Source organism: Crotalus tigris, unplaced genomic scaffold (assembly GCF_016545835.1).
Source record: "Crotalus tigris isolate CLP2741 ecotype Arizona unplaced genomic scaffold, ASM1654583v1 scf7180000018856.1329670, whole genome shotgun sequence".
Taxonomy (NCBI): Eukaryota; Metazoa; Chordata; class Lepidosauria; order Squamata; family Viperidae; genus Crotalus; species Crotalus tigris.
In genome coordinates, this window is record NW_024097237.1 from 1,036,061 (window position 1) to 1,062,220 (window position 26,160).

The window sequence follows — 26,160 nt, forward strand, 5'->3', positions numbered from 1 at the left end:
GTGATGGCGCGTGTGCCCACAGAGAGGGCTCTGAGTGCCGCTTCTGGCACCCGTGCCATAGGTTCACCACCACTGATGTAGGAGATGACCAGGCTAAGCCCGAGGGAGGGGTCAAATGCGTCATCAATCCTGAGTCTCTCCGAATCCACAAGATATCTAAGCCCAGCCCACCTTGAATTCTTTTGACTCTTATCTACCACCAGTTTGCTTTGACCATCAGTAGTTCAGATTCTTGTAGACAGTTTAAGTTTGCAATAAATCTTTACACCCATTTGAAATGCCTGGATCTTCTGATTTCCCTGGCACTTAACAGGTACATGGAATCCAAGGATCTTCAGAGACAGAGCTCTTCTTGAACTAATAATTCAATTTTGTAAGGAATTAAACAACAAAATGGATAGCATGAATTACATATTTGAATTTTGTAATGAAGAATTGGAATACCCAATCTTGGAAATTTAGGTTTTAAGAAGTATGAAACATACTTCTCATGGCTTAATTTCATTATTCAGTTACAACAACTTTTCTTTTATATTTATGTTCATCAGAAAATATTACATTGTGTTTATTTGATTCCCTCAAAGAACATTTTAAAAGGATTGGACATCAGATTTCTTATGTTGGTTGGGCATGAAATTTGAAGGTTCTTTTTCCTCATATGATTTTGTCTTGTCTAGCCATAGCTTTGTTTTGCTTCAGATGATAGCATGTATTAATACAACTTCAGATTTTTTTTAAAAAACATAATAGTTAAGATTTAATTGTAATGTTAAATTATCATCCTTAAATATGGAATTTGTCACTCTATGAAGAACCTTGCCTCTACTGAGTCTGGAATTCACCAGAAAAGATGATCTTACATAAACTGAAACAAACTTACCCTCCCAATACTAAAAAATGGGTCCAGGATATAAGTCTTTTTGGAAAAAAAGATGAAACAATATGTTTCCATATAGTCTATATTTAACTATAGGATTGAATTATTAGTATTACATGGATAATATAGGGAGCTGTTTTCTTTCAGAAAATCCCCGGTTCTACCCCTTTTTTCTTTTATTTTAATCTCCATCAATGTATGTGTCAACTCTATAAATGAATTTGGCTGAAGCCATTTTCCCTTCGTTTTCAGAATTGGGAGGGGGGATGAGTGTTTTTTTGTTAGTCGAAACCAGGGGTCTTCAAACTTGGTCCTTTTATGACTTGTGGACTTCAATTCCCAGAATTCCTCAGCTAGGCACGCTGGCTGAGGAATTCTGGGTGTTGAAGTCCACAAATCATAAAAAGGCCAAGTTTGAAGACCACTGGTCAAAACAATAAATTGTTCTGTGGGAACCAAGGTCATTGCTGATTGCATTTTGGCAGGCTAAAGCTTCTGTTACAAAGCCCACACAAGTAGTTAATTGGGGAATGTGACTCATGACACTTTACTGGGGTGGGAAGTTCAACTTTGCAACATTGTAACATCTGGGACGGGATTTCAGTGTTGGGTTCACTTTTGATCATGCTGATACTATGTAGCCAAATAAATATGTTCTTTAAGGAAACTTTTTTGCCTTGAAGTTCTTTTACTGGTCTCATCTATCAGAACCATGACATGTAGATTCTTTTCTTAATTGATAATTAATATTGTATTTTTTCCTTATTGGTGTTATAGTTGCTTGTATTCCAACATTTAAAAAATAGTTTAAAAAAATGCAAAGCAATGGGCAAGCTACTTTTGTACTATTGCCAAGGAATCATGAAATTACCAGGAATCAAACTCATTTTTAAGGAGACTTGATATTTTAAGAATGAACACGTACAATCATTTACAGGGTAGACCTCTTAGGTTCCTGCCATCACATGGTAAGCTAATCATCCTTATTATAACACCATATGTTAAGTCAGATTTTTCATTGATGATGATGATAATGATTATAAAGAAAGGTCCTTTACATTGAGCGATACCATATCACTACCTAATTTCCAAAGCATTCCTGAAGGAATCTAATTCCAATATAACTTTTCCACACATTATTCATATTACCACTAGGTCCCAAATGTGTGATAAAGAACTTCTTTCCTCTTCTCCCAAAGAAGTAAAGCAGTCGAGTCTTCATTTCAGTGGGATGGAAAACAAATGAGGCAATTTCTTCTCCCTTCTCCTTTTTAAACATGTGAGGTGGAGAAGAAGAGATCGAAGCTAAAGGAACTGTGATGAGTCTCTCAGTTACTTCTTTTTAAACTCAGCAACAATGTGTTAGCCTGCATGGGAGAAGGAGGAAAAAAGGGATTCTTGCTTGTCTTCAACTGTTACACATCAATTAGCAAACTCACTGTTTTAGCCTATTGGCTAAACAGTTGCATATCCCTTATAAATCTAGATATGTTTGTAATAGCAACATGATTGATTCAAGTAAAAGTGTACTTCATGCACTAGGTTAAACAAATTAAAACCTTACTTCCACAGCTGTCTATGAATGACTTCAAAGTCTTTGAAAGAATGGAAATTCCTGAAACTTTGTTATTGGAATTATTTGTTATTGTATCTGGGCATAATTTTATTTCTATAAGCATCAAGTTGCATTCTCCAACTCAGTTGGTAATAAATATCAACAATGTGGATAGTTTTTTCAAATAAATAAGGACAACGAACAGGGATGTCCATTTTCTTTTATTGAATGTAGCCACATTATAGAGCATATTTGCATAGAACATTCAGAAATATCAAAACAATATTTTATGCCATAGAGTGTTGATAGACAATGTTAATTTTTCTTCAAAAGCTGAATAGCATCACACTGTAACCTAGTCATAATTTAGTAATAGGTTTATTACATTCTCTGTTTCAATATCTGCTTTATTTACTGGGAGCAGGGGTTCTGGAAATGTCTGTAGTTTGTAAGAAGGGAGTAGTATAGGTGAGCATCGTCAACATATCAATGAGAGCCAGTACTGAATCTGCTAGCTAATACTTTTCTCCTAGGAATTCATATAGATGTTAAATTACATGGAAAGCAAGACAGAACCCGGTAGAATCCCTCGGGACAATTCCTAAGGAATCATACAGAAGTTTCCCAGTATTGCTTTCAAGTGTAAAGTAGAACATTCAGAGCAGAACAACTGCCTCTCACTTCTCTTCAGCACCGCAACAAGTTTTATATTAACAGTCACAAAGAAATACATGTCAATGCAGATGAGGAAGGCTCAAGATAATCTGCTTCATTTCAGCTGGGCCAGAGATGGCTTCTCACGTGTTAAAACTTCATTGATTCATCCTCCAGAATGATGAAGACTGCCTGCAAAAGAGAGATATTTATGAACCTACTGATCATTAATGGCACAGAATTTATAAGCCATAATGGCATCTAACATGCTAGTTTTGGTATAAACAGATCACTCTCTTCCTGATGAAACTGATTCATACAAATGGAATTAGACGCTATGATAGGCACACTAATTATAAAGTTGCTCAAAGTGATATAAGTTTTGGCATGGACGTGCGAGACCTTGTTGCAAAACATACCTTTACAAATCAAACTGCTCAGAATTGAACTCAGATGCTGTCAAGATATTGGCAGGAACCATTGGACAGAAAGTCAGCCAGCCAACAAAAATCTAATACTTGATTTTTTTCTCTCTTGCAAGCATAAACTTGAAATAAACCTTAGTGTTTCTTCTTCTCTCTGATTGATGTGGCACAAGTGTTATATTGACACCTTCATCACATCAGCTATGATAATTGCTCCTGCCATTTGCCCTCATGCTTCATCAACCATAAACCCTTCACATGCTTAGAAGAATCGGTATTAAGCACCAGAAATCTTTCTTTATCATTGCTTGGAATAATTATTCTTAAAATTCTATTCATCCATCAAATAATTCCAGTTTCATACATGATAAAGAATATCTATCTATCTATCTATCTATCTATCTATCTATCTATCTATCTATCTATCTATCTATCTATCTATCTATCCATCCATCCATCCATCCAGGATTGGGTAAATGATATAAGGAAAACTGTGTAATAGACTTAAAAGTAAAGGTTTCCCATTTTCAGGTGTGTCTGGCTCTAGAGAGTGATGCTCATCTCTCTTTCTTAACCAAGGGAGCCAGCATTGTCTGAGGATGCTTCCGTGGTTATGTAGCCAGTGTGACTATATGCCAAGGTGCACAGAATGCTGTTATCTTCTTATTGAAGTGGTACCTATTTATGTATTTGCATTTGCATGCTTTTGAATTGCTAGGTGGGCAGGAGCTAGGATAAATAACAGGAGCTCACCCTGTCACATACCACTTGGGTCTAAAACCTGAGCTGTCAGTTTTCCAGCTGAGAAGCTCAGAGTCTTTAGCTGCTGAGCAGTTGCATCCTCATGGTAGGCTTAAGTATACCAAAACTGAAGCATTTATCTGATTCAATTATTACAACTAAGTTGGTCAATGGATACAACCTGACATTGGATCTGCAAAACAATTTCTCCATGATATAAAGGAATTAATATCTGCTATTAACATAAATCCAGATTTACAACTTGCCTTGAAGTTTGCAAAAAGTTAGACACAACTTCTAACCTTTGACCTTTTCAATTGTCTCCATTTCATCCACCACTCATGTTTCAAACCTGTGAATAGAGCTGACCAGTTCAAGTAATTAGAAGACACAAGATTTTATAGGATTCAAGCTTTTATTACCAGTGGGAACCTTGCTAAATATATCTTGCAGAGACGAATTGTGTGCAAGTCCTAACTTGGTTTGAACTGAGACAAGTGCAATGATTTCTTCATAAGAACATGCGATCTTACTAATCAAGCACATTGCAAAAATATTCGAAGAATGTTTGCATCCACATCATTTAAGATCAAAGGAACCTTCACGGTATTACACAAAATTCTTATATAAAGCACGATAAAGTTCTTTTGTATTGTTGATGAGGTGATTATTATCTCTTTTCTTCCTACTCACTTCACTTTTCCTTTCCCTTAGAAGTACGTGTGGAAATGTTTGAATTGAGTCAGAGCTTAGTTTTTGAATGTGTGTATTTCCTGCTGGATGTACTTAAGTCATTGGTATGCATGCTTTAGATACTTGATGTACTATGCTGAATGCTTTGGAAATCTGAAAAAGTACAATATAGTATTTTGTTATCAGTCTGTTTTATCCACATATCTTAAAGATTTTTTTTTTTTTAAAAAAAATCTTTCCAGCAAAACTTCAATAATAGCATTTTCATGTTAGCACTGAGCCAGAAATAGCACTTTGTAGTTGGGAAAAGAGGTAATATTCCACTTTATCATCCAAGAATAAGGTAGTAGAAATAGCCATTTTCAGGGGAGATAGAAAAGTAAAGTTGTGTAACATTTTTGACATGTGTAAACTGTATTGCACACATAAAAATGTATCAGACTTCAATCAGAAGTCTCAATTGCCATCTTTACTTTTTAAAAAATCTTTTCTCCTGCAGCCACTACTGGTATCTTTATTTATTTACCCTTATAGGTTGCTCCGCCTTAGGACAATCTTTAAGCTAATATTGATAGCAGAGAATATACATGGCTCCGGGTTGAACTGTAGGGTCCTTGGTGCTCTCTGAGCTTGATGGTTTTCTTGAGATATTTCATTACCAAACTAGGTAACGTCATCAGTTAAACTAATACTAGTCCAGTGTAATCTAGATTTAGTCATACTTAAAAGTATTTCCAGATAATTTTTTGATGCAGGTTTTTTTTACTCTGTCTTAAAACTCACTGGGTGACTTCTATAGCTCTCTCTTAGTTGATCTACTTTAAAGGGGAGAAGAGAATCAAGTTTGGTGTAGTGGTTAAGGCATCAAACTAGAAACCAGGAGATCGTGACTTCAAGTCCCCCATTAGTCACAAAGCCAGCCAGATGACTTTGTGCCAGTCCATCTGTCCATTAGCCATAGCAAGGAAGTTATGGCAAGCGCTTTCTGAAATCTTGCAGAGGGGAAGAAGCTTGTCCAGGCAGTCACCAGGAGTCAAAAATTGACTGGAATGCACCAAGAGGAAGAAGAAGAAGAAGAAGAAGAAGAAGAAGAAGAAGAAGAAGAAGAAGAAGAAGAAGAAGAAGAAGAAGAAGAAGAAGAAGAAGAAGAAGAAGAAGAAGAAGAAGAAGAAGAAGAAAGGGGGGATGCTCAAATATGTAAACAAGTAATAAACATCATAGAAGCTGCATAGGAAAATCTTTTCAGTTTGGAAAGCAGCCTGTATGTTTTATAAGCAACTATAGCTCAAGAAGACTAAGTCTTAAACCCCTTTGGGCTCCGAGGACTAACTGGGGGTGGGGTGGGGGTGGAAACACACCTTTGGTTCTTAGCTTCTGTTTCCTTTTTTCCTCCTTTCTTTCCTGTTCTGTTCTCCTTTATAATTCTTCCTCTTCTTCCTCTGTCAAGCAGCATTAAATATTAATGAAGGCTGAAGCTCTTTAAAGACATAAATGGAAGAGGGAAGAAAAAAAAAGCGCTTTGAGGATCACTGTAGGCAAATGCTACAGTCTTTCCCGACATGCCCCAGTGGAAAGCCTACTAATTCTGTTTGAGTGATACTGCCGACAGGCTGGTTGTGAAGGACTGCCTTTGATCTATCTTTTACATTCATTCACCTTAATAAGAGCCAGCTTTATAGATCCAATTAAAATCACCACCCTCCCTTATTATCTCTTCCGAGCACGACAGAATTACAGTGGATTTCAGGAACTGTTTCTCCTTAATGTGGAAGTTCTTGGCGCAAGCAGCAGACCTGACTTTAAAAAGTATACTTTAATCATTTTATTTCAGCTGGCATAACCCTGATTTCAGGCCTGCAGATTAGCTGCCTTAGACTGGCTTATCCTGACAACTCCAAGGTGTAAAATAAATTGCCATGGCTTGTAGAAAAAACCAGACTCTTCCACCGGTTAGAGTCCTCCTCTTTCAAGTAGTAAGCTGGAGTGAAAGTTTCAGCTTGCATGGTGATTGGTGAGAGAGAAATGATAGTTCAACATCTGGAGAGCCACACATGGTAACTATGTGCTGTAATACTGCTTCTTATGTCTCCTCTTTGATGAACTGTTATTCCATCTCTGGCTGAACACAGGAGAAGTGGTGTCTTTCTCTACATTCAATGAGTAGAAGAAAGACAAAGGGTAGGAACATTCTGGCCCTTTAAAATCTTAGCAGGTCCAGCCAGCTTGGTCAAATAATCCAGAGCTTCATGAATTCCTTATCCTTTCCTGAGCCTTTATAGAATAGAATTCCACTAACCAAATGCAGCTTTTGCATATTGTTAGGGTGAAATTGTGCTCCTCTGTAAAATTTCTTTTCTTGGAAAATTACTCATTGTTTTTGTACTGGCCATTCCTTTATTTTATGATCATGGACAATTCCCAGGAATGAAATAATTTGAAATGAGGGAGATATAAATTATGCAGGAATAACCAAGACACTGGGTTGCTGTTGTTGTTTTTAACATTTGGCTTAAACAGAATTTATTCTTCATTATAATGAAAAACTAAAGCTCAAAGGGGAAAAATGCTAGTGAGGTAAATAATAAACTGTTTTTTCTCAGGAAAAAAAAATGTTAGTTTTCTATAATCCTGTACTCCACATGTTCTTTTTATCCAGCAGAAAGTTTATTTCTGTCATAAGTAGGAATTCTGTCATGCTAGGAAATTTTCCTTTGGACCCATGTTGGTCCCAATCACATCTCTACATATTTACCAACCATTCTTTCCAGAACCTGGACAGTTAACTGTTGAGAAAATGAACAGTCCAAGAATAATATTATAAGGAACAGTTACTTTAAACCACAGGTGTCAAACTCGCCACATCACGTGACATGTCGTGAAGTATCGTGACTTTTTTTGCATTGCTGGCAATGGAGTGGGTGTGGCTTCAGTATGGTGAAACCAGGCCGCGGGCCGGCATTTTGACACCCCTGCTCTAAACTGTTAGGTAAAGGCACAGTCAGAGTTGAGATGAGAGTTTGAGCTATACAAACTGTATACCATAGTCAAGTTCCAGAGGGTAGAATATTAAGATATTATTAGGCCACAAGAGTTAAACTTTCCAAGACCGCAAGCAAGAATTGGTGACAAGATGGTGCAAATACAATAATGTTCTGACACTTAAACGCTATTAGGCAGATGCTTAAAAATGGAAGTACAAGTAGATTCAAGTATATCTGCTACTGTAGCTTCTGGGCTACTTAGGAACAACAACTTGTTCCCAAATAGAAACTAAGAAGATCAGTACTCAGAAAATGATTCTGAGCAACCTCATACTTCTCTTTTCAATGTGACTGAATTGAAAATTAAATTCAAAATTTTGAAAATTCAAAATTCTCTGATTTCTATATTGTTCTTCAATACTCTAGTGGGCTGTACACCATCCACTGTATAGTGTATCTGAATTGGAATCCATGGTTGCAAATTTGTGGGTGTTGGTCATTCCCCCATGACTTATTTCTCTAGAATTCGGTTGGTACTAATCACACTCTTGATCCTTGAATGAAAAATCATTTATGATTGCCTTGACAGTAAACATTTATATATTCATCATCAGCTATACTTTTAAAAACTACAGTCCAGGAAAGATGAAAAACTTTAATATTTGTGCACCTTTGCAATTCCCTCAATTAAGATAGAGATGGATTGATATGATTTGGATATGTGTGTGTGTGTGTGTAGATATATAGATATATAAATAGAATTATGATGGACTTCCATTGTCTAATATAGTTATATACTGGAGACAAATTCTTTTTGCATCCAATCACACTTGGCCAATAAAGTATTCTGCTCTGCTCTGCTCTGCTCTGCTCTGCTCTACTCTACTCTAGCTGTAAATCCAAAAAAATATATAAAGAAGATATGAAATATTTATATCATCTTGATTGTTATGCAGCATTTGGGTGGGGGACACAATAAATGTTTTTATTCCTAAAGATATAATCTCACATTCATCATCGGTTTCCTTCTGAATTGGGCCAGAATACAATTACCTAAACAGTCATCACCGTTAAATTATTATGTCTGCATTAATGTATATTCTGCGTTGCAAAACATCCTGAGAAAAAGCAATATTTAGTAAGATTGTTAAGGCTTGTTTACTGTAAAAAGCAGCCTGGGTCAGAGGCAATATCAGAGTTGTTTAGAGTGGGAAATTGGCTTTCCAAGATTGGGCAATATTTGCATGTGCTTCTTATTGGTTTAATAAGAAAAAAATGACAGATGGTTTCAAACTATCATTCTTAACTTAAGCCTTTAGCAGAGTCATTTTAAAGAGGACTAAGATACAAGAGTCTCTGGCTGCACACATGAAGGGTGTGTGTATTTAATACACAATTAAATATACTGTAAATGAAATAAAAATGTTTGGTTTCATCCCCCAAATGGTGACTGCTCAGGAGGGTGTAGAGGTTCCAAAACACCTCTTTGGAATCCAATTCAGAATATGAACAGCCCTCATGTTTTTCATTTAAGAAGAAAGCTCCAGGTATCTTTAAAAGGTCTTGTTTTGGGGATACTCTGGGACAAAAGAAAATATATTTCAGACAGAAGAGAATATACTTTCTTTTTCCTGAAGCTGTTACTTGTAATCAAAGTTTTTTTTTTCACTCTCCATAAAGAGCCTAAAGGAGTAAGGTAATTGTTTTGAGCGTGTACCTGCAAACACACATTCCACAGGGAGACCATTCCCAACATAGTCCATTCTCTACGAGGTATCTTTTAAAATTTCCTGGTGGGAAGAAGAGAATGGTGGAGACATGCTATTTGCTAGTTTACGATAAAGCTGGCAAACATCCAGGCAGTTCCTAAAAAAACCACATCAGTTCCCTAAAAGCAAACAGTATGTGTATAGATCTTTCTCTCCCCTCCCTTTTGGCCCAGAATCCTTCTAAACAGGCAGCTGCAAAACATCTTCCTTCTTTTAGTGGCTGAATCCCAACAGTTCAAATTGTTTTTCTGAGCAGGTGACACCCAGTAGCAAGCAGCCACAGGCCATCCAAAGCTAATGAACAAGCAGCTTCTACTTATTGCATACTTGTGTAAATCCTTCAAGACGGTTATCTCCTTTACTTCACAGCAGCCTTCCCATTAAACTGCAGAGAGGAAATGCTTTTGCCTACCCACAAGTCTTCCTTTTCTGATATCCCAGACAACTCTTGCCTACTGCACGTTGACTACTCTCCCAGGTTGTTTGATCAGGTTGTTTTCTTACCACACTAGGTAAGAAAAACCAACTGTACAAGTACAGACTAGGTGAAACTTGGCTCAGTGCTAGTAACTGTAAGAGGGATCTTGGAGTCCAAGTGGACAATCACTTAAACCAGTGGTTCTCAACCTTTTTATACTGGCTACCCCAGTCATAAGGATGCGCTGCGCATGAGCGGCGCGGCACGCATGCGTGGCGACGCCCCATGCATGGCGCGACATGCATGCACGACGGCATCCCCTTGTGCGGTGCACATGCCTGGTGCTGCCCCATGCACCGCGGCATGCGCACCGCGGCATGCGCGCCGCAGCATGCATGCACGGTGCCGCCAGCTGAGAAAAAAAAATGGCAGATCGCGTTGTTTGGCGACCCCCGTGAAATGGTCGTTCGACCCCAAATGGGGTCGCGACCCACAGGTTGAGAACCGCTGACTTAAACAGTGTGAGGAAGCAGCCAAAAAAGCCAACACAATCCTAGGCTCAATTAATAGAGGGATAGAACCATTTTACAAAGCCTCGGTGTGGTCATACTTGGAACACTGTGTCCAGTTTTGGTCAGCACAATATAAAAAAGATGTTGAGACTCTGGAAAGAGTGCAGAGAAGAGTGACATCAGCACGGGGTTAGACTAGAAAACCTCCAAGGTCCCTTCCAACTCTGTTATTCTGTTATTTTGTTAGTATTCTGTTTCTCACTTTATATGTAATTCTGGCCTTTGGATCCCTTCACAAAAGTGATGTCCCTGTTCTTTTGTGAGGTGTTTTCTCTCTGTGTCTCCACCACCTTGACTTAACTGCTTTTATTGTACTAGAACACATTTATGGGATTTTATTTCATGTTCCTCCAACTTTTGATGCTCATTTGGAATTTGTACAGTAATGTTTATTATAGGTGGGGAGTCCAAATAGCAAGTATGAATGGCTTCCCATTAAAGCGGTTGCTGCAGAATGAGCACAGCTGGTTGCCAAACAACCATTTCCTGGAAGGAAAAGTGAATTCCTTCAAGCATTGCAAGTAGCTTGATGTGTACTAAGGATTCCATTTTTATGTATCAGGAACATACCTAGACATTCATGAGGTCAGCAGCTTTATGGGAAGACAGATTCTCTTCAGGATAGAAACATATGCAAGTCACTTTAATTTCCTAACTCCACACTATAGAACCGCAAAATTATATTCTTAAGCACTCAAGAATAAGGTGGTAATCAAGGCAAGAGAAGAACATTTTTAGGAAATTGGAAGATGGAGTTTATTCAGTATTAACAGAGACTCCAGTATTAACAGAGACTCCATTCTCTTATTAAACACACTGGTGTTTAATAAGAGAATGGAAATTTATTTCTGTGAATGAATATTTTAAAAAGGTGTGTTTGTAGCATTTTGTCATACAGAGTAATATACTGTAAGTACAATCCCTAGTCTCAGACTTATTATCAAGAAAGGCATATATGTGGGTTGGATAGGGAGGAAGCATAGAAAGATGGCAAGAAAAGACATGCATTGCTTCAAAACATAACCTTGAAATGGGCCACATAGGGAAATCCAATGTATATCTTAGTTCCCAGAGCATAAGGTCTTTTCTGTTCTCCTAGGGCAGTAAGCTATGTGGGTCTCTTTAAGGAAAGTGAGATTCCTTCATGGCCTAGCTCAGGGGTAGGCAACCTTGGCTCTTTTAGGACTCGTGGACTTCAACTCCCAGAATTCCTGAGCCAGGCTGGCTCAGGAATTCTGGGAGTTGAAGTCCATGAGTCCTAAAAGAGCCAAGGGTGCCTACCCCTGGCCTAGCTTCTCAAGATCCCTGTCACACAATCTTTTGTGGACAGCAAGTATTCCCAAAGGACAGCCAGCCAGCCCAAACTCATGAACCTCCTGTGACTCCCATCTATTTCCAAGCACATATTGTATCTTGGGAATCATGTTTCTCCAAGACCTAGGAAGGCAAAAGCTAGTCCCAAGTACACAAAACATGTTCTGAAGCAGATGTCCAGTGAAGGAGAAAAGACCTGATTGTTTAATGGACACATTTACAAGGATCAGTAATCAACAATCAAAAAGCAGCATTTCTTGTAGGAAGATCATGGGAGCCTCCCAATAAAAGTGTAGGACTTTTTTTTTTCTACATGAAGAAGTCCTCAGAGGCGAGAGCAAAAATGGTAGCTGTAAATAGAAACATAATGCATATAGTCATAAAGATTGATCTAGTGATTGCATACTACCTCTCTGCTGTTCAAGTGTTACTTTATTCCCAAACTCTCTAACCCTTTGCTTTCTGTTTTTATGATTCTTTTTATTTTGAATTGGTCTTGAACTTGGAAGCCCTTCCAGTGGAATAGAATGAAAACCAAAGGAATAAAACTGCAAAGGGTCAATTTTGAAAGGTGAAGTGGGAACTTAATTAGGTCATTTTATTGACCTAATTAAGTACATTGGCATTGAACCACATAAACAATCATTTTAATTTCCATTATCTTGCTGTGGCTACATGAAAAATATTTAGCTACTGTATGAGTTGGAAGGGAACTTTAAAAGAATAGAGAGAGATCTTTATGTTGCAAGCCAAATAGATCTTTACAATTTTTTTTTAATGGAGTGTTCTATAAATATATGTCCTTCCTTTTCCTCCTTTCTCTCTTTTGATCCTGTTCACCTACCACTGTTCAGCTGACTGGATCATAGTGGCAGATAGCTAGGATTGCTATGTAAGGCGAAGAGGGAATCACGTTTAATTGATTCAGTAATTTCCAGGGAAGGTATGGCAAACCGAAGATGTCTCTGTGAAAGCAGAGCTGACAACTGTGGCAAACATCAAGAGACTGATGATTAGAGGTTCCTTGAAAACTCTCTGGATAAGGAGAGGATGGGAGATCACCATGTATGCTGTTCCTTCTGATGAGGCAATAGTTTTTCAGCAGATTTGAGCACTGGAAGATGACAGGATCAATACTGTCAGTAATTATGTGTGCTTGTATGGTTAGGCTATATCTAAAAGAAGTTAGTAAAAGAATGAGAGATATAGAAGAAATTTTTATCTTACAAAAAAGAAAAAGTACTAGAAGTGGAAGTACAAATGGCAGACCATGAGAATGATTTGGAAGGGAACACTTTACTGGAGTTGTTTTAAAAAAAATTAACAGAGAAATACAAATCATAAACCAAGAGAATGATCTTACTGGGTCTACAAAAGAGGCTTGTTAAACCCTTGAAGAAATCTCTGTGAAGGATGAAGAAAAGTTGAAGAGAAATCGAATCCTACGACACTATTTGATTGAATTAAAGATTTAAATTGTTAGAAGTAAAAGGAAGGAATATAAAAATACAAAAGTTGGTTTATTTGACCACGTTTAAAGATATAACACTTTCCCCCGCCCAAAGTTCTGGCATCCTTTATAGATTTTTGTTGACACCAATATTGAAAAGTTGATGTTTTATGGACTTGCTTATAGAAAAGGAATGGGAAATGGGATGAAGAAATATCTGAAGCTTTATAGGCAGTTATTACAATTTTTTTCTGCTTGTGGTGAAGGTTGGAAGACATTTCTTTACATATTTATTTTTCTTTATTCTTTCTCTTTCTTTTTCTGTTTTCAAATGACTGTCTGGATGATTATTAGACATCCTAGAGAGTTCCTGTGTAAACGTGGCCTCTGTAGAATTACACTCATTATTACCATTTCGATTTCCACCTTGTCATAGTATAGGGTAGGCAACTAGAGAATATGCCAAAAGAGTTGGGGTCAGTAAGGCCTCTTTGAAACAGTACACAGTGGTGATGACTTGAATATACCACTATGTTACACAACTAACAAAAAACTATGGCAGAAGTATGGCAGACAGTAGCTGCTTCCTAGCCTTTCAAGTTCATGCCCTCTAGCATTTGAATGGCATTTGCCCTACTGATATCTCAAGGGCCCTGAAGACATTATTTATTATTAAATTTTCTGCCTATCTAGCCACAAGGCAACTCTGGGTAGTGTACAGCAATTTTACGGAAAGAAAAATGGATGCTTTTTAGTTGAGCTTGTGGAGAAAATGCTGAGACTAGCAAGAAGAACAGAGAATTCAGTACTAGATGAAGTAAACACCAGATAATTCATTATGCTAGTCTTTGGCTGAAATAAACTTTGACTGAACAGGAATCACTGAAATAAAATGGTATGGACTGTAAGTATAATAATATAATAAATAAATCCCTCTCATCTGGGTTTTTTTTTCTTTTTTGATCTCTCTACCCAGAAGTGGGCAGAGGAGAACCAAGAAGGAAAAGCTAGAAATCTGAAGGCAAACATGTCACAGACAACATCCTCAGAGGTGCCGTCATTTTGCTTTGTTTCACTAAATGTCATAATATAGAGAGATGGGAGAATTGTCCAATTCAATAAAGTCATTTTATTTTCCGTTGCCCTCTTTTTTGATGGACATTTTTTTCAGTCATTAGGGTCTTTCTCAGTTGCTTTTGTCTTTGAATTGTGTGCCCAGATATTTAAGCTTTAGTTTCATTATTAATGAAAGAATGTAGGTACTCCATCACTGGAAGCTTTCAAGAAGAGACTAGACAGTTATTTATCTGAAATTTATTTATTTATTTATTTATTTATTTATGAGACTTATATACCGCTTTAAGTGCAAGCACTCTCTAAGCGGTGTACACCAGTAAGCAATGTATATATATATTTACATTGCCCCCAACAATCTGGGTCCTCATTTTACCTACCCCGGAAGGATGGAAGGCTGAGTCAACCTTGAGCCGGTGAGATTTGAACCGCTGACCTGCTGAACACAGTCAGCTAAAGTGGCCTGCAGTACTGCACTCTAACTGCTGCGCCACCTCGGCTCATTTGTTGAGTATAGTGTAGACTCTCCTGCTCAAGCAGGGGGGATGGATTAGATCAGTGGTTCTTAACCTTTTTGAATGAAACGCCCCCTTGAACCAATGAGGAAGTTGTCATCGCCCCCTCCCCCAACATAACCTCTTAATCACAACATAGGAAATAATTCCTCAATTTATGCAAACACTTTTTTGTTTTCATTAAAATTGTCATCAGGACATATGATGCAAATAATTTATTTCCAGTCTTTTTCCCATATCTCAACGGTGTGAAAAATGTTGGTGCCACCCGTCACTTTATTCCCAAACTTCGTGATACATGTATTTCATTATTATCATATTTATTCAAGACACTTAAATGTAATGACCACTGAAAACAAAATTCAGTTGCAAGAAAGTGAAATGCCCGAAAAGAAAAACAGTAACATTTAATGATTGAATTACAAGTGAAATTTAAAATGCAAAAAGAAATATAAAAAGAGTAGAGGCTGCTGCGCAACATGCGTGAAGATGAGCAATGTGTATTCACATATGTATGGCATTTGAAACACAATTGTAACATTTGAAAACACAATTCAATCCACTAATAGCGAGCGATCTGATGTTTTTGTACGACAGATATACAGCGATTCACTGTATGAAAAAGTCTCGAAAGTGTCCCCAAAACTTCTCACTCTGTCGCCCCCACATCGTCCCTTTTTGTTCCATCACCCCCATGAAAAACGAAATCGCCCCCTGGGGGGCGATATCGCCCAGATAAGAACCACTGCATTAGATAACCTCTGAGGTCACTTCCAACTCTGTTATCCTATGTTCTATGTTCAAGAATGCCTCCATGCAGGTCCTAACAAAGATCATTCACAAGACCAAGCACTAGCACTAGCACTTAGACTTATATCCTGCTTCATTGTGCTTTACAGCCCTCTAAGTGGTTTACAGAGTCAGCATCTTGCCCCCAACAATCTGGGTCCTCATTTTACTGACCTCAGAAGGGTGGAAGGCTGAGTCAACTTTGAGCTGGTGAGGATTGAACTCATGCAGGAAGCAAAATTAGTCTGCAATGCTGAATTCTAAGCACTGTGCCACCCAGCTGCAATGCCATCTCCATTCCATGGCCATGCCTAAATTTTGTCTGGAAAGCTTTATTAACTGCCCAGTTATCATCATAGTCTTCAGAGCCTTCTCTGGTTGTATAGTTTACAGAGGGTGTAATAATCATAAAAAAAGAAAATCCATGAAAGTCTTCTTAAGCAAGGAATACTCCACAGCCATGTTCAAGAGCCAATCCTGTGGATCCAAAAAAAGGATGGCATTTCCTGGGATTGTTTGATCTCCAGATTTTGGATAGGAATGTATCCAGATAGGAATTTCTTTTTGATCTACTGGAAATGCTAGAGATTAAATCTGAATGTTCTGCAGAAGAAGGGTGAATTTCACTATTTGACTATGACTCTACTCATCAGTTCCTACTGTCTATATTTAAGCACACAATAAGATCATAGAACATAGAACAATAGGGGTACTTGTAGCAGCTGAGGCTGATTCTGATTTCTAAATTTCCTTTTCAATAAAGATTAGTTAAAACTTTATTATCGTTGTTTCACATGAGGAAAACCAAATTGGATTGACTTTGAACCCAGTGCTATTTTCGAAAGATCATTTCCACCCATTATGTGGGAGATTATGCTTGAGGAGTAAGGCAAATACATTGTGTCCTGAATATATATATTATATATATATATATATATATATATATATATATATATATATATATATATATTTAAGTTGTTAAGTGCTGTACACTGTTTTCTGCTTGGAGGAAATGGGAACAGCATATGCGGTATGCTTTTCATTAAATCCAAAGGTAAAGAATAAAACAAATTTCCAGAAGGGAGTACAGACTGCGTGTCTCCTCTGTAACCGGATGCAAACCCATAGAGAACAAAGTGGCTGCTGTCTTTAGATACACAATTCTCAGAGGGAAATTGTAGAAAACAGATCATGGTATCAGGGCTGCAGGGTCGCACAAACAAATGACTTTATTCAGCTATTCATTTTATTCACCCCCCCCTTCTCCTGCCCAGCCAAACCATTTAGTGAACCAGGTTTGTGCACTTTGTAAATGCAATGCTTCTCTTTCAAAGTCCCCTTTCCAGCTCAGCTATTTAAAGCCTATCACCTGGCATCAGATTAGCAAAAGAGGAAGGATGTACCAACAAGCAACAAAGGAACAAGCTTGGCCCAGTGAGATGACAGGATGACTCACAAGAAGTGTTAAGGATCACTCAGTAGTGTATTATTTCTAAAGGGGGGGGCATGGAATTAGGGGTTTGGCAACATTGTTGGACTACAGGTCCCATAACCAGTGGTTATGCTTACTGAGACAGGTGGGAGTTGAGGTTCTCAAAACATCTGCAGAGTCACTGGTTCACCATCTCTGTTTTAAAGAACAAGAGGAGATTGGCCGTGGGTAATTGTATATACAGGGAAATTCCAAGGTAAATGCATTCAGGAAGTTGAGGGTGAAGGTTATTGGCTAGGTAACATCTTCAGTGGAGTTTAAACTAAGCTCCTAAACTCTGCTGAAGATGTTACTTAGCCTGGTAATGAAATGTTTGGAAACCAACCCACAAGCTCAGAGAACAAATCTTCACCCTCATCCTATTCCTGAGCTACAGATATTTGCCACTATTCAGGAAGTTTCCAGATTTCCAGATGCTGCCAAAATTAAAACAGCTACTTAGCGTGTTTGAACCAAAAAGGAAACATAAGAGACAGTTAACTGGTAAACCAAAAGAAGCAAAAGATCTTTATTCAAAAAGGAAGAATATTTTCATCTAGAATCTCATTATCATGGAAGGTTTTGGAGTGATGCCTCAGAATGGAACTTCCTCAAGTGGAGGAAGTTCATTTTTAAAAAAAAAAAAAAAAAAACCTCGAACCCTTTAAAAAACTTATGCAAAGATTTTATTATGTAAAACAAAAATGCCACGGAGAAGGTTAGATTAAAAGAGTCTGAAGATGAACTAAATTTTTAGAAGATATAGACAAAGCTTACGTTTAATAAAAAGAAATTTCGCTCATAGAAATCCTGTTTCACATCTGCAGTTTGATGTAATTTAGCTCACAGCACTTCCATGCAGTGAGTTATAAGATCTTCATCACTGGAATAAAAGTATGGTGATATAGTTATGGTTGGTAGCACAGTCATCCAGATGTTTAGACTGGATTAGGCATTTTTGTCCATTTATCAAGACATGGGATGTTGCTGCTGCTGATAACAATGCAGTTATTTTTGAATTGGTGTGCATTCTTCATGAAGAAATGCCCTCATACACAAGCTTATAAATCCAATGAAAACTAGGAGCCATATTTTTTGGGGGGAGAAGAAGCTACTTCATAGAATGTGGAGCACTTCTGAAAATTAAGACTCTTCATCATTATTATGCAAAGATTTCTAAGATTCTGAGAATGGACTACTTGCATTTCTTCCTATGCTTTGAATATTCAGAGCAATTGCAAATGTACTAGATACATATCTGTAAGATCTCCCATAAGGGGAACAAGTTCATTTATCTCCTAGGAAATACTCCTGAAATTTATCCTTCTCCCTGTCATGTACGTTTGCCCTTTACTATATAGATGACTTCTGGATCAGAAACTTCAAGGATGATGAGGCTGTACATCTTAATGCTAACAATAAAGGAGAATATTTGTAGCTCATAGTTGAAATGAGGGATTCTTGGTGCTCTTTGAGCTTGGTTGTTTTCTTGCAGATGTATATGTATCTTCCATGTATGGAGGATACATGGAAATGAAAGGGACAAACAAACCCAATTGTTGAATGTGAACAACCATATGTATTCAGAAATGGATTAGGGCAAAAGTGTATACCTTTAGGTCCAGTGACTTTTATCTCTGGGCTACAAAATACATTTCATAGGAGGGGAGAGAGATCTGATTTGACAGCAGAAGTTAATAGAAGAAGAAAAAATGAAATTGCATGCTTCCCCCCCCTCCAGTTATCAAGTTGTAAGCATCTTGATTCATTTCTCTTTCTCTCTCTTGTAAGGAAGCAAAAAACTTCCCCCCTTCCAATTACAAATTGCTTCTAATAAACATTTTCTGTTGCCCATGTTTGGTTAAGGAGACAATTTTCTAAGGATTCTTCCACATTCCAGACATATTGCTTTGCTGTCAAGTGCCAAGCAGTTGAGTACACAAAGCCACTCATGGCAAGTCATTTGTCTCTGTTTTCATTATCTCTTTCTTAAAAGAACCATAAAGACAACACTAAATCATCAGTGCATATTTGGCACCCCCTGTTTTCTAGCAGGAAGTTGAAAATACTGGGAACAAAAAACGAACAATCCATCTTTGGCGAAGAAAAAAGGATAGATGGAAGGGAACAGCAATTGGAGCCAAAGTCCAAATATTTATATGGCAGTTGGGGAAGATGTTGTACATTATGAGGGCCAGAGATGAATATTTAGAGTTCTTTTATTTTCCTTGTTGCAATTATTTGTTAGAAAGCAAGAATACTTCCCTGTATCCAAAGGAATTTGTTGAAGAGAACAATTATAGCAAAAAAAAAAAAAAAAAAAAAATTATGCTGATTTGTTTTGACTTTCTTATGTAGCCTAGTTGAAACTGCTCCCAAACACATGGGGTGGGGCATTCCATATAAATAGGAAGTCATAGTACCAGGTTTGCATTTTTAGAGAAATACATCTAGTGCATAAGGCACCAGGCGACAAAGCAGGAGACCATGAGTTTTAGTCCTACATTAGCCATGCAAGCCAACTGGGATGATCTTTGGCCAGTCACCCCTCTCAGCCCAACTCACCTCACAGGGTTGTTGTGGGGAAAATAGGAGGCATGGGTGAAGTGCTAAGTCCCAGTCCTTGAATTAGGAGAACAAAAATATGCTGGCATAGACTGTGCTGTCCACACTGTTGGTTTTTATTCTGCAACGGTAAATGTGCTGGGAAAGGAGGCTGTTGTAATGCACATTATATGAGCTAAGGGATTAGTGGGTTCCCCCACTCCATTTCCCTTGCTACCTCCTACCAACGATCATTCTCCCTAACATGGAATGGGGCAGTATTGGGTGATTATAGCTGGGTGCTTAAAATGATGGCCCCAGATCATTTTAAGCACCCATTTTGTTGGATTGCCCAGCTAACAGAACATAGAAGGGTTGTATGGAGGAAGAGAGAGAATCTAATGCCCCTGTTCAGGACAATCTTCCTCTGTTTTTGTGTCCCTTGGGCCCCAGGAATCCTGGATGACAACTCTACATGGACTTGTGTTTAAGGACTATGAAACAGAAATTAAAAGAGAACAAGAGGTAGAAAGAGCCGAAGTGGCGCAGCAGTTAGAGTGTAGTACTGCAGGCCACTTTAGCTGTCTGTGTTCAGCAGGTCAGCGGTTCAAATCTCACCGGCTCAAGGTTGACTCAGCCTTCCATCCTTCTGAGGTAGGTAAAATGAGGACCCAGATTGTTGGGGGCAATGTAAATATATATATACATTGCTTACTGGTGTACACCGCTTAGAGAGTGCTCGCACTTAAAGCGGTATATAAGTCTCACAAATAAATAAATAAATAAATAAATAAATAAATAAATGTGGACACATATGTATAGTAACAATGATCATTCACAGAACTTATTTTGTTTTTGTTATTTTGTTTTTGCACCAGTGGGATGATTAACATAAATAAAATGCTACGTTTGGCCCGTGTTTAATTCTTAGGAAGTAGTGTTAACATTTGTTTCTAACAAATTGCAGTTCCACTATTGCACCATGAAACCTGACTTCCTAATTAATCTTCTCAAGCATAACAAATGTGAAGTCACAGACAGCCTATCATAGAAAGCTTAACTGGCCTACTACTCATTTTAAGTTGCTGACATTTTTAATATCAGGTTGGTGTTCTCATTGTGCTCATGTACGTGAAAAAAAAAATCAAATTCCAATGTGTTAGCTTGGAGCTGAACTGACAACGTTCCATGCAATCTAAGATGAAAAGAAAATTCCTGCATAAAAGTGTAAATGTGCACATCATACATAATCAAAGTTCTCCTAGGTTTCTGGGCTTCATTTTTAATTTCTCATAGCTTTGAGCTATTCGTGCCATCATTACAGATGAAGGTAAATTAAGGATTTTCAGTATTTCTTTGACTGTTTATTTAAGTACTAGCTGACTTTTTTTTTAATCTAATCCAATACAGTCATTTATTTGATTTGCAGTGAACTACCACAGCATTTAACTGAATATACAGGTAGTATCTAGAATAATTTATTATCCGCCTTTGAGGAAAAAATCCCTTCAGACAACATACTTTTTGTTATACAAATATAAAATCACACAGTTATGGAAAACATGTTGTATACCTAGAAACAGCATAGTAAGAAACAGCATAGTAAGAAACAGCACATAGTAAGAAACAAATGAAGTAAAAACTCATAACAATTACACAAGAACAGATAGAGTAAAAGAATAACAGAATATCAGAGCTGGAAGGGACCTTGGAGGTCTTCTAGTCCAACTCCCTGCTCAAGCCAGAAACCCTATACCAGGGGTGTCAAACTGCCGGCTCGTGGGCTGGACGCGTCACGTGGAAGCCACGCCCACCCCATTGCCAGCAACGGCAGAATTGGCCCGATACATTGTGTGACATCGCGAGTTTGACATGTCTGCCCTATTCCATTTCAAACAAATGTCCAATCTCTTCTTAAAAGTGTCTAGTGACTTATAAAGGCAAGCTATTCCACTGGTTAATTGTTCTTACTGTCAGGAAATGTCTCCTTAGTTCTATGTTGCTTCTCTCCTTGATTAGTTTTCATCTGTTGTTTCTTGTCTTTCCTTCTGGTGCTTTGGAAAAGAGGTTGACCCCCTCTTTTTTGTGGCAGCCCTCAAATATTGGAACACTGCTCTCATGCCATGCCTAGTCCAATAAATATATAGTCTCTAAATCAATAAAAATAAAGAGACTCATCAAATTCAACAGGAGATAATAAAAATAACTATAATAATTAATAGTTGCATAAACAAGAAATCTAATAATGATCATCAAATAGGTATTACATTAGGAAATAAGTATTTTGTTTTTATTTGATATGAGACTAACATTTAAAGGAGTGGAAGGTGTTCTTCAAATCTTTTTTTTTACAAACTTTTCTGAAAAAGGTTTATCTTTTTGTTTTTTGGAACATTATTCTTACATTTGGCATGCTCTAGGAAAGTTCAAGTTCCAGACTGCAAACTTAAATGAGATATTTTCAGAATTAGATCAACATTTGTGAGGCTATGACTCACAAACAAATTAATCTGTGGTTGAATTACATCCATACCTGTCAGGGTGTGAATTTTATACAGAGATCGACAAGATGGGACAAATTTAGGTGAGAGCATACTTATGTAAGGGATCTGTATATAAATATAGCAGTGCAGAAGACATAATATAGAGTACATCCTATTGATGCTATCAATATTTTAAATACATGTTTATTTTGTTTCTCATACTCTGCTACTCAAGAAAATTTAAAGAGGCTGATTTGATACTTTACTAAACATGTATAAATGTTGTTCCTTAATAGATAATGAAACAAAATTCTTCCCTCTTAAAATAGAATTTGATCATACGGAGGAGATCTGAAAGTGTTCAAATGCACATCGAGAGGAGCAAAGCATCAATTGCACAGTCATGATGTCTGTTTTTCACTTTTTAAAATATTCTGTAGATACCACATCCATATTTTTAATTATATGCCATCAAGTCATTTTCAACCAGTAACATATAGACGGATTTTATCCATGACAATCTATCCTTAACCTGTTCTTTCAGAACACACAATGGTGCATCTATCCACTTTGCTGCTGGCCATTCTCTTCCTTCTCTTTTCCCATCATTAGAGCCTTTTCCAGAGAGCTGAGTCTTCACATACTGCATGCAAAGTAGGATAATTTGATCCTGGTCATTTGTGTCTTAAATGAGAATTCCCGGTTTATTTGTTTGTTTCCTTGCCTGTCCATGGTATTCTCATGAGTCTTCGCCACTAACAAAGTCTAAAAGCATCAATACTCTTCCTATCTTCCTTCTGTGGTTTTTTTATATGGTTTTTACCTCATGAGAAAGCACAAGGTCAGAAAATAGAAGATAGAATAATAGAGTTGGAAGGAATCTTGAAGGTCTTGTAGTCAACCTTCTGCTCAAGCAGGAGACTCTATACCATTTCAGACAAATGGCTGTTTAGTCTCTTCTTAAAAACCTCAAGTAATGGGGACCCACATCTTCTGAAGGCAAGCTATTCTATTGGTTAATTGCTCTCACCATTAGGAAATGTCTTCTTCATTCTAGGTTGCTTTTCTCCTTGGTTAGTTTTCATCCATTGTTTCTTCATCCTGATTCCTGATTTATTTATTTATTTCTAAAATTTATATGCCGCCCAATCCCAAGGGACTCAGGGCGGCGTACAAAATTTAAAACAATAATATGACAATAAAACAATAAAATAAATACATTCATACAGCGTGTCCGATCATATCCCCCCCCAAGGGACATCAGCCCCAGGCCTGCCGGAACAGGAGAGTTTTAATGGCTTTCTTAAAGGCCGGCAGGGTGGGAGTAGTTCGAATCTCGGGGGGAAGTTGGTTCCACCAGGTCGGAGCCACCACAGAAAAGGCCCTTCCCTGAGGGCCTGCCAGCCGACATTGTCTGGCCGATGGGACCTGAAGGAGGCCCAATCTGTGGGACCTCACCGGTCTCTGGGAACTGTGCGGCAGTATGCGGTCCTGTAAGTAACCTGGTCCTATGCTATGATTCATAGTCATATCTTTAAAGTGGCATATGAACAAAACTCCTCTTGAAATATATTGCAAAAGCATTGATATTGAAAGTTAATGTAACTTTTAAGATTTTTAAGCTCATCATTCTCTCAAAGTAGGACTCTCAGTTATCATTTAATAGCCAACATTAGCATTTGATGCCTGACAACATTTGATTGCTTATTAGACATTTATTCGCCATGACAGATGGCGGCCAACAGGTTTTGTTGAAATATACAACCTTTCTATGCTAGTATATTGTCATGTGATTATATTTGAGAATTGCTTCAGATAGCTATAAAAGTTAGACAAGTAACTGGGGCCTAGATACACAATAGGATTTAGTTAATTACATACTTTTTTTTAAAAAAGGGGGGAAACAGAGTATTAAATTGGTGATAAATCTCCAGATGTCTACATTTAAAATGTTGAGAGAAGCATTAATCTCAGTGCAAGGAATTTCATTGTTGGATCCAGGATGGCCATTAAAATATCTAAACAAAGAGAACCTGATGAAAGAAGAGGATGGTATTGCAAAGAGACTTTTTTATATAGCTAAATCCATCCCAAATGCAAAACCATAACTGCAAAATATTTTGTAGTGTTGAATGTGAAATCTGTCCAGACTGGAATCCTTATTCACATTTTGTCTCATGCATTATACCCAATTTTCTCTTTCATTCATACACAAACATATGCATTTGTGATATTGGTTTTTTAATTTGTTCTGCCAAGAGAATGTATGGAATTCAACAATGTAGAGGAGTGCTAGACTACAAGAAACAGTTTCTAATAGCTCAGAAAGGAAGAACGTTTCCTTTAGAACTCAACAATTTGTTTTGTCTCCTCTACTGTCTTCCTTGCAAACATATAGACTTCTTTGAAGTCACCCAAGTAACTTTCACACCTTACTGTCCTTAAGTTCCATGCCACAAAACAATAGAAGAGAATGTTTGTGGAACATCTGAATGGCATTGGCCCCAACATCATGTCCTAGCTCAGTGGTAGGCAACCTCAGCTCTTTTATGACTCATGGACTTCAACTCCCAGAATTCCTGAGTCAGCTATATGGACTTCAACTCCCAGAATTCCTGAGTCAGCTATATGGACTTCAACTCCCAGAATTCCTGAGTCAGCTATATGGACTTCAACTCCCAGAATCCCTGACTCAGCATAGCTGACTCAGGAATTCTGGGAGTTGAAGTCCATGAGTCATAAAAGAGCCGAGGTTGCCTACCCCTGTCCTAGCTCATATTTTGTGAATTCCAAAATTCTTAATTCTTAAATCAGATTCATCAGGCTTTATTTTTTCTCCCATGAGAACCTTTACCAGAGGAAGAGGTAAGGAGAAAGAGTTACGATCATTAACCTAGCTAAACAATAAGTACAATCTTTCTTCAAGTTACTTCCAGTTGTGGTGAGGAAAACCAACATACTTCTATGAAGATTTTGCATTTTTCTTGGATTTTTAAAAGATTTTTCAATTTTCTTTGAGTTCCATACTGAGTAGTGGTGGTGGAGAAGCCCATTATATGAAGAAACGTAGCCTGGATCAAACCTAAATGCAATCTGATGACATTTCCCAAATCTCAGTAGGACGCTACCACTTTGAGACACTGCCTTGGTGTGGAAGCTAAGCAGTGCTAGTTCCGGTTGGTTTTGGGATGAGATTCCTCTAAGAAAGGTGATGTGGTTCCGGCTAATGAAACATTCCAAAGAACTTCCAGGCATTTATTTTCCTAAAAGTCTTTTATTGTTACAAAATATTGGCACAGGCACAAGGGAGGGATGGTAGAATCTAAGTTCTCTTCCTCTGAGCAGTTAAATTATCAGGATGTTCCCTCCCTAAATTAGCCCTCATATCTCACATTATCCAATTAGTGTGAAGGTCAAAGGTTTTCTTCCTCTTTCTTTCCCTGGCTTTACCCCCAACGCCCCTTCTGCTCTTTATTAACCCCATAGTTACCAGACAATTCTGCATATTGTCAAAAGCAAGAATATACAACATTTGCAGCGTTGACAAAAGGGCAGGTTGGAAAATAAAGCAAAACTAAACATTCGAGAAAAAGGCAATGCAACCCACTTCCATTCTGCTGCCAAGAAAACTGAATGGACATACCTGAATTTGAGCTCAGCCTGAAAGAGATTTTTCCTTGGAATTTTAGATTACATTTACATTAAATATATGAAATTATCTTCATGTGATTATTCCCTATATAATCAATTTGAAAAGAATTGATTTGAAAAGAGTGCTAGGGTCTGCATTCAAACATGAAGAGAGCCTCAAATTGCTACCTTAAAACTATTATAT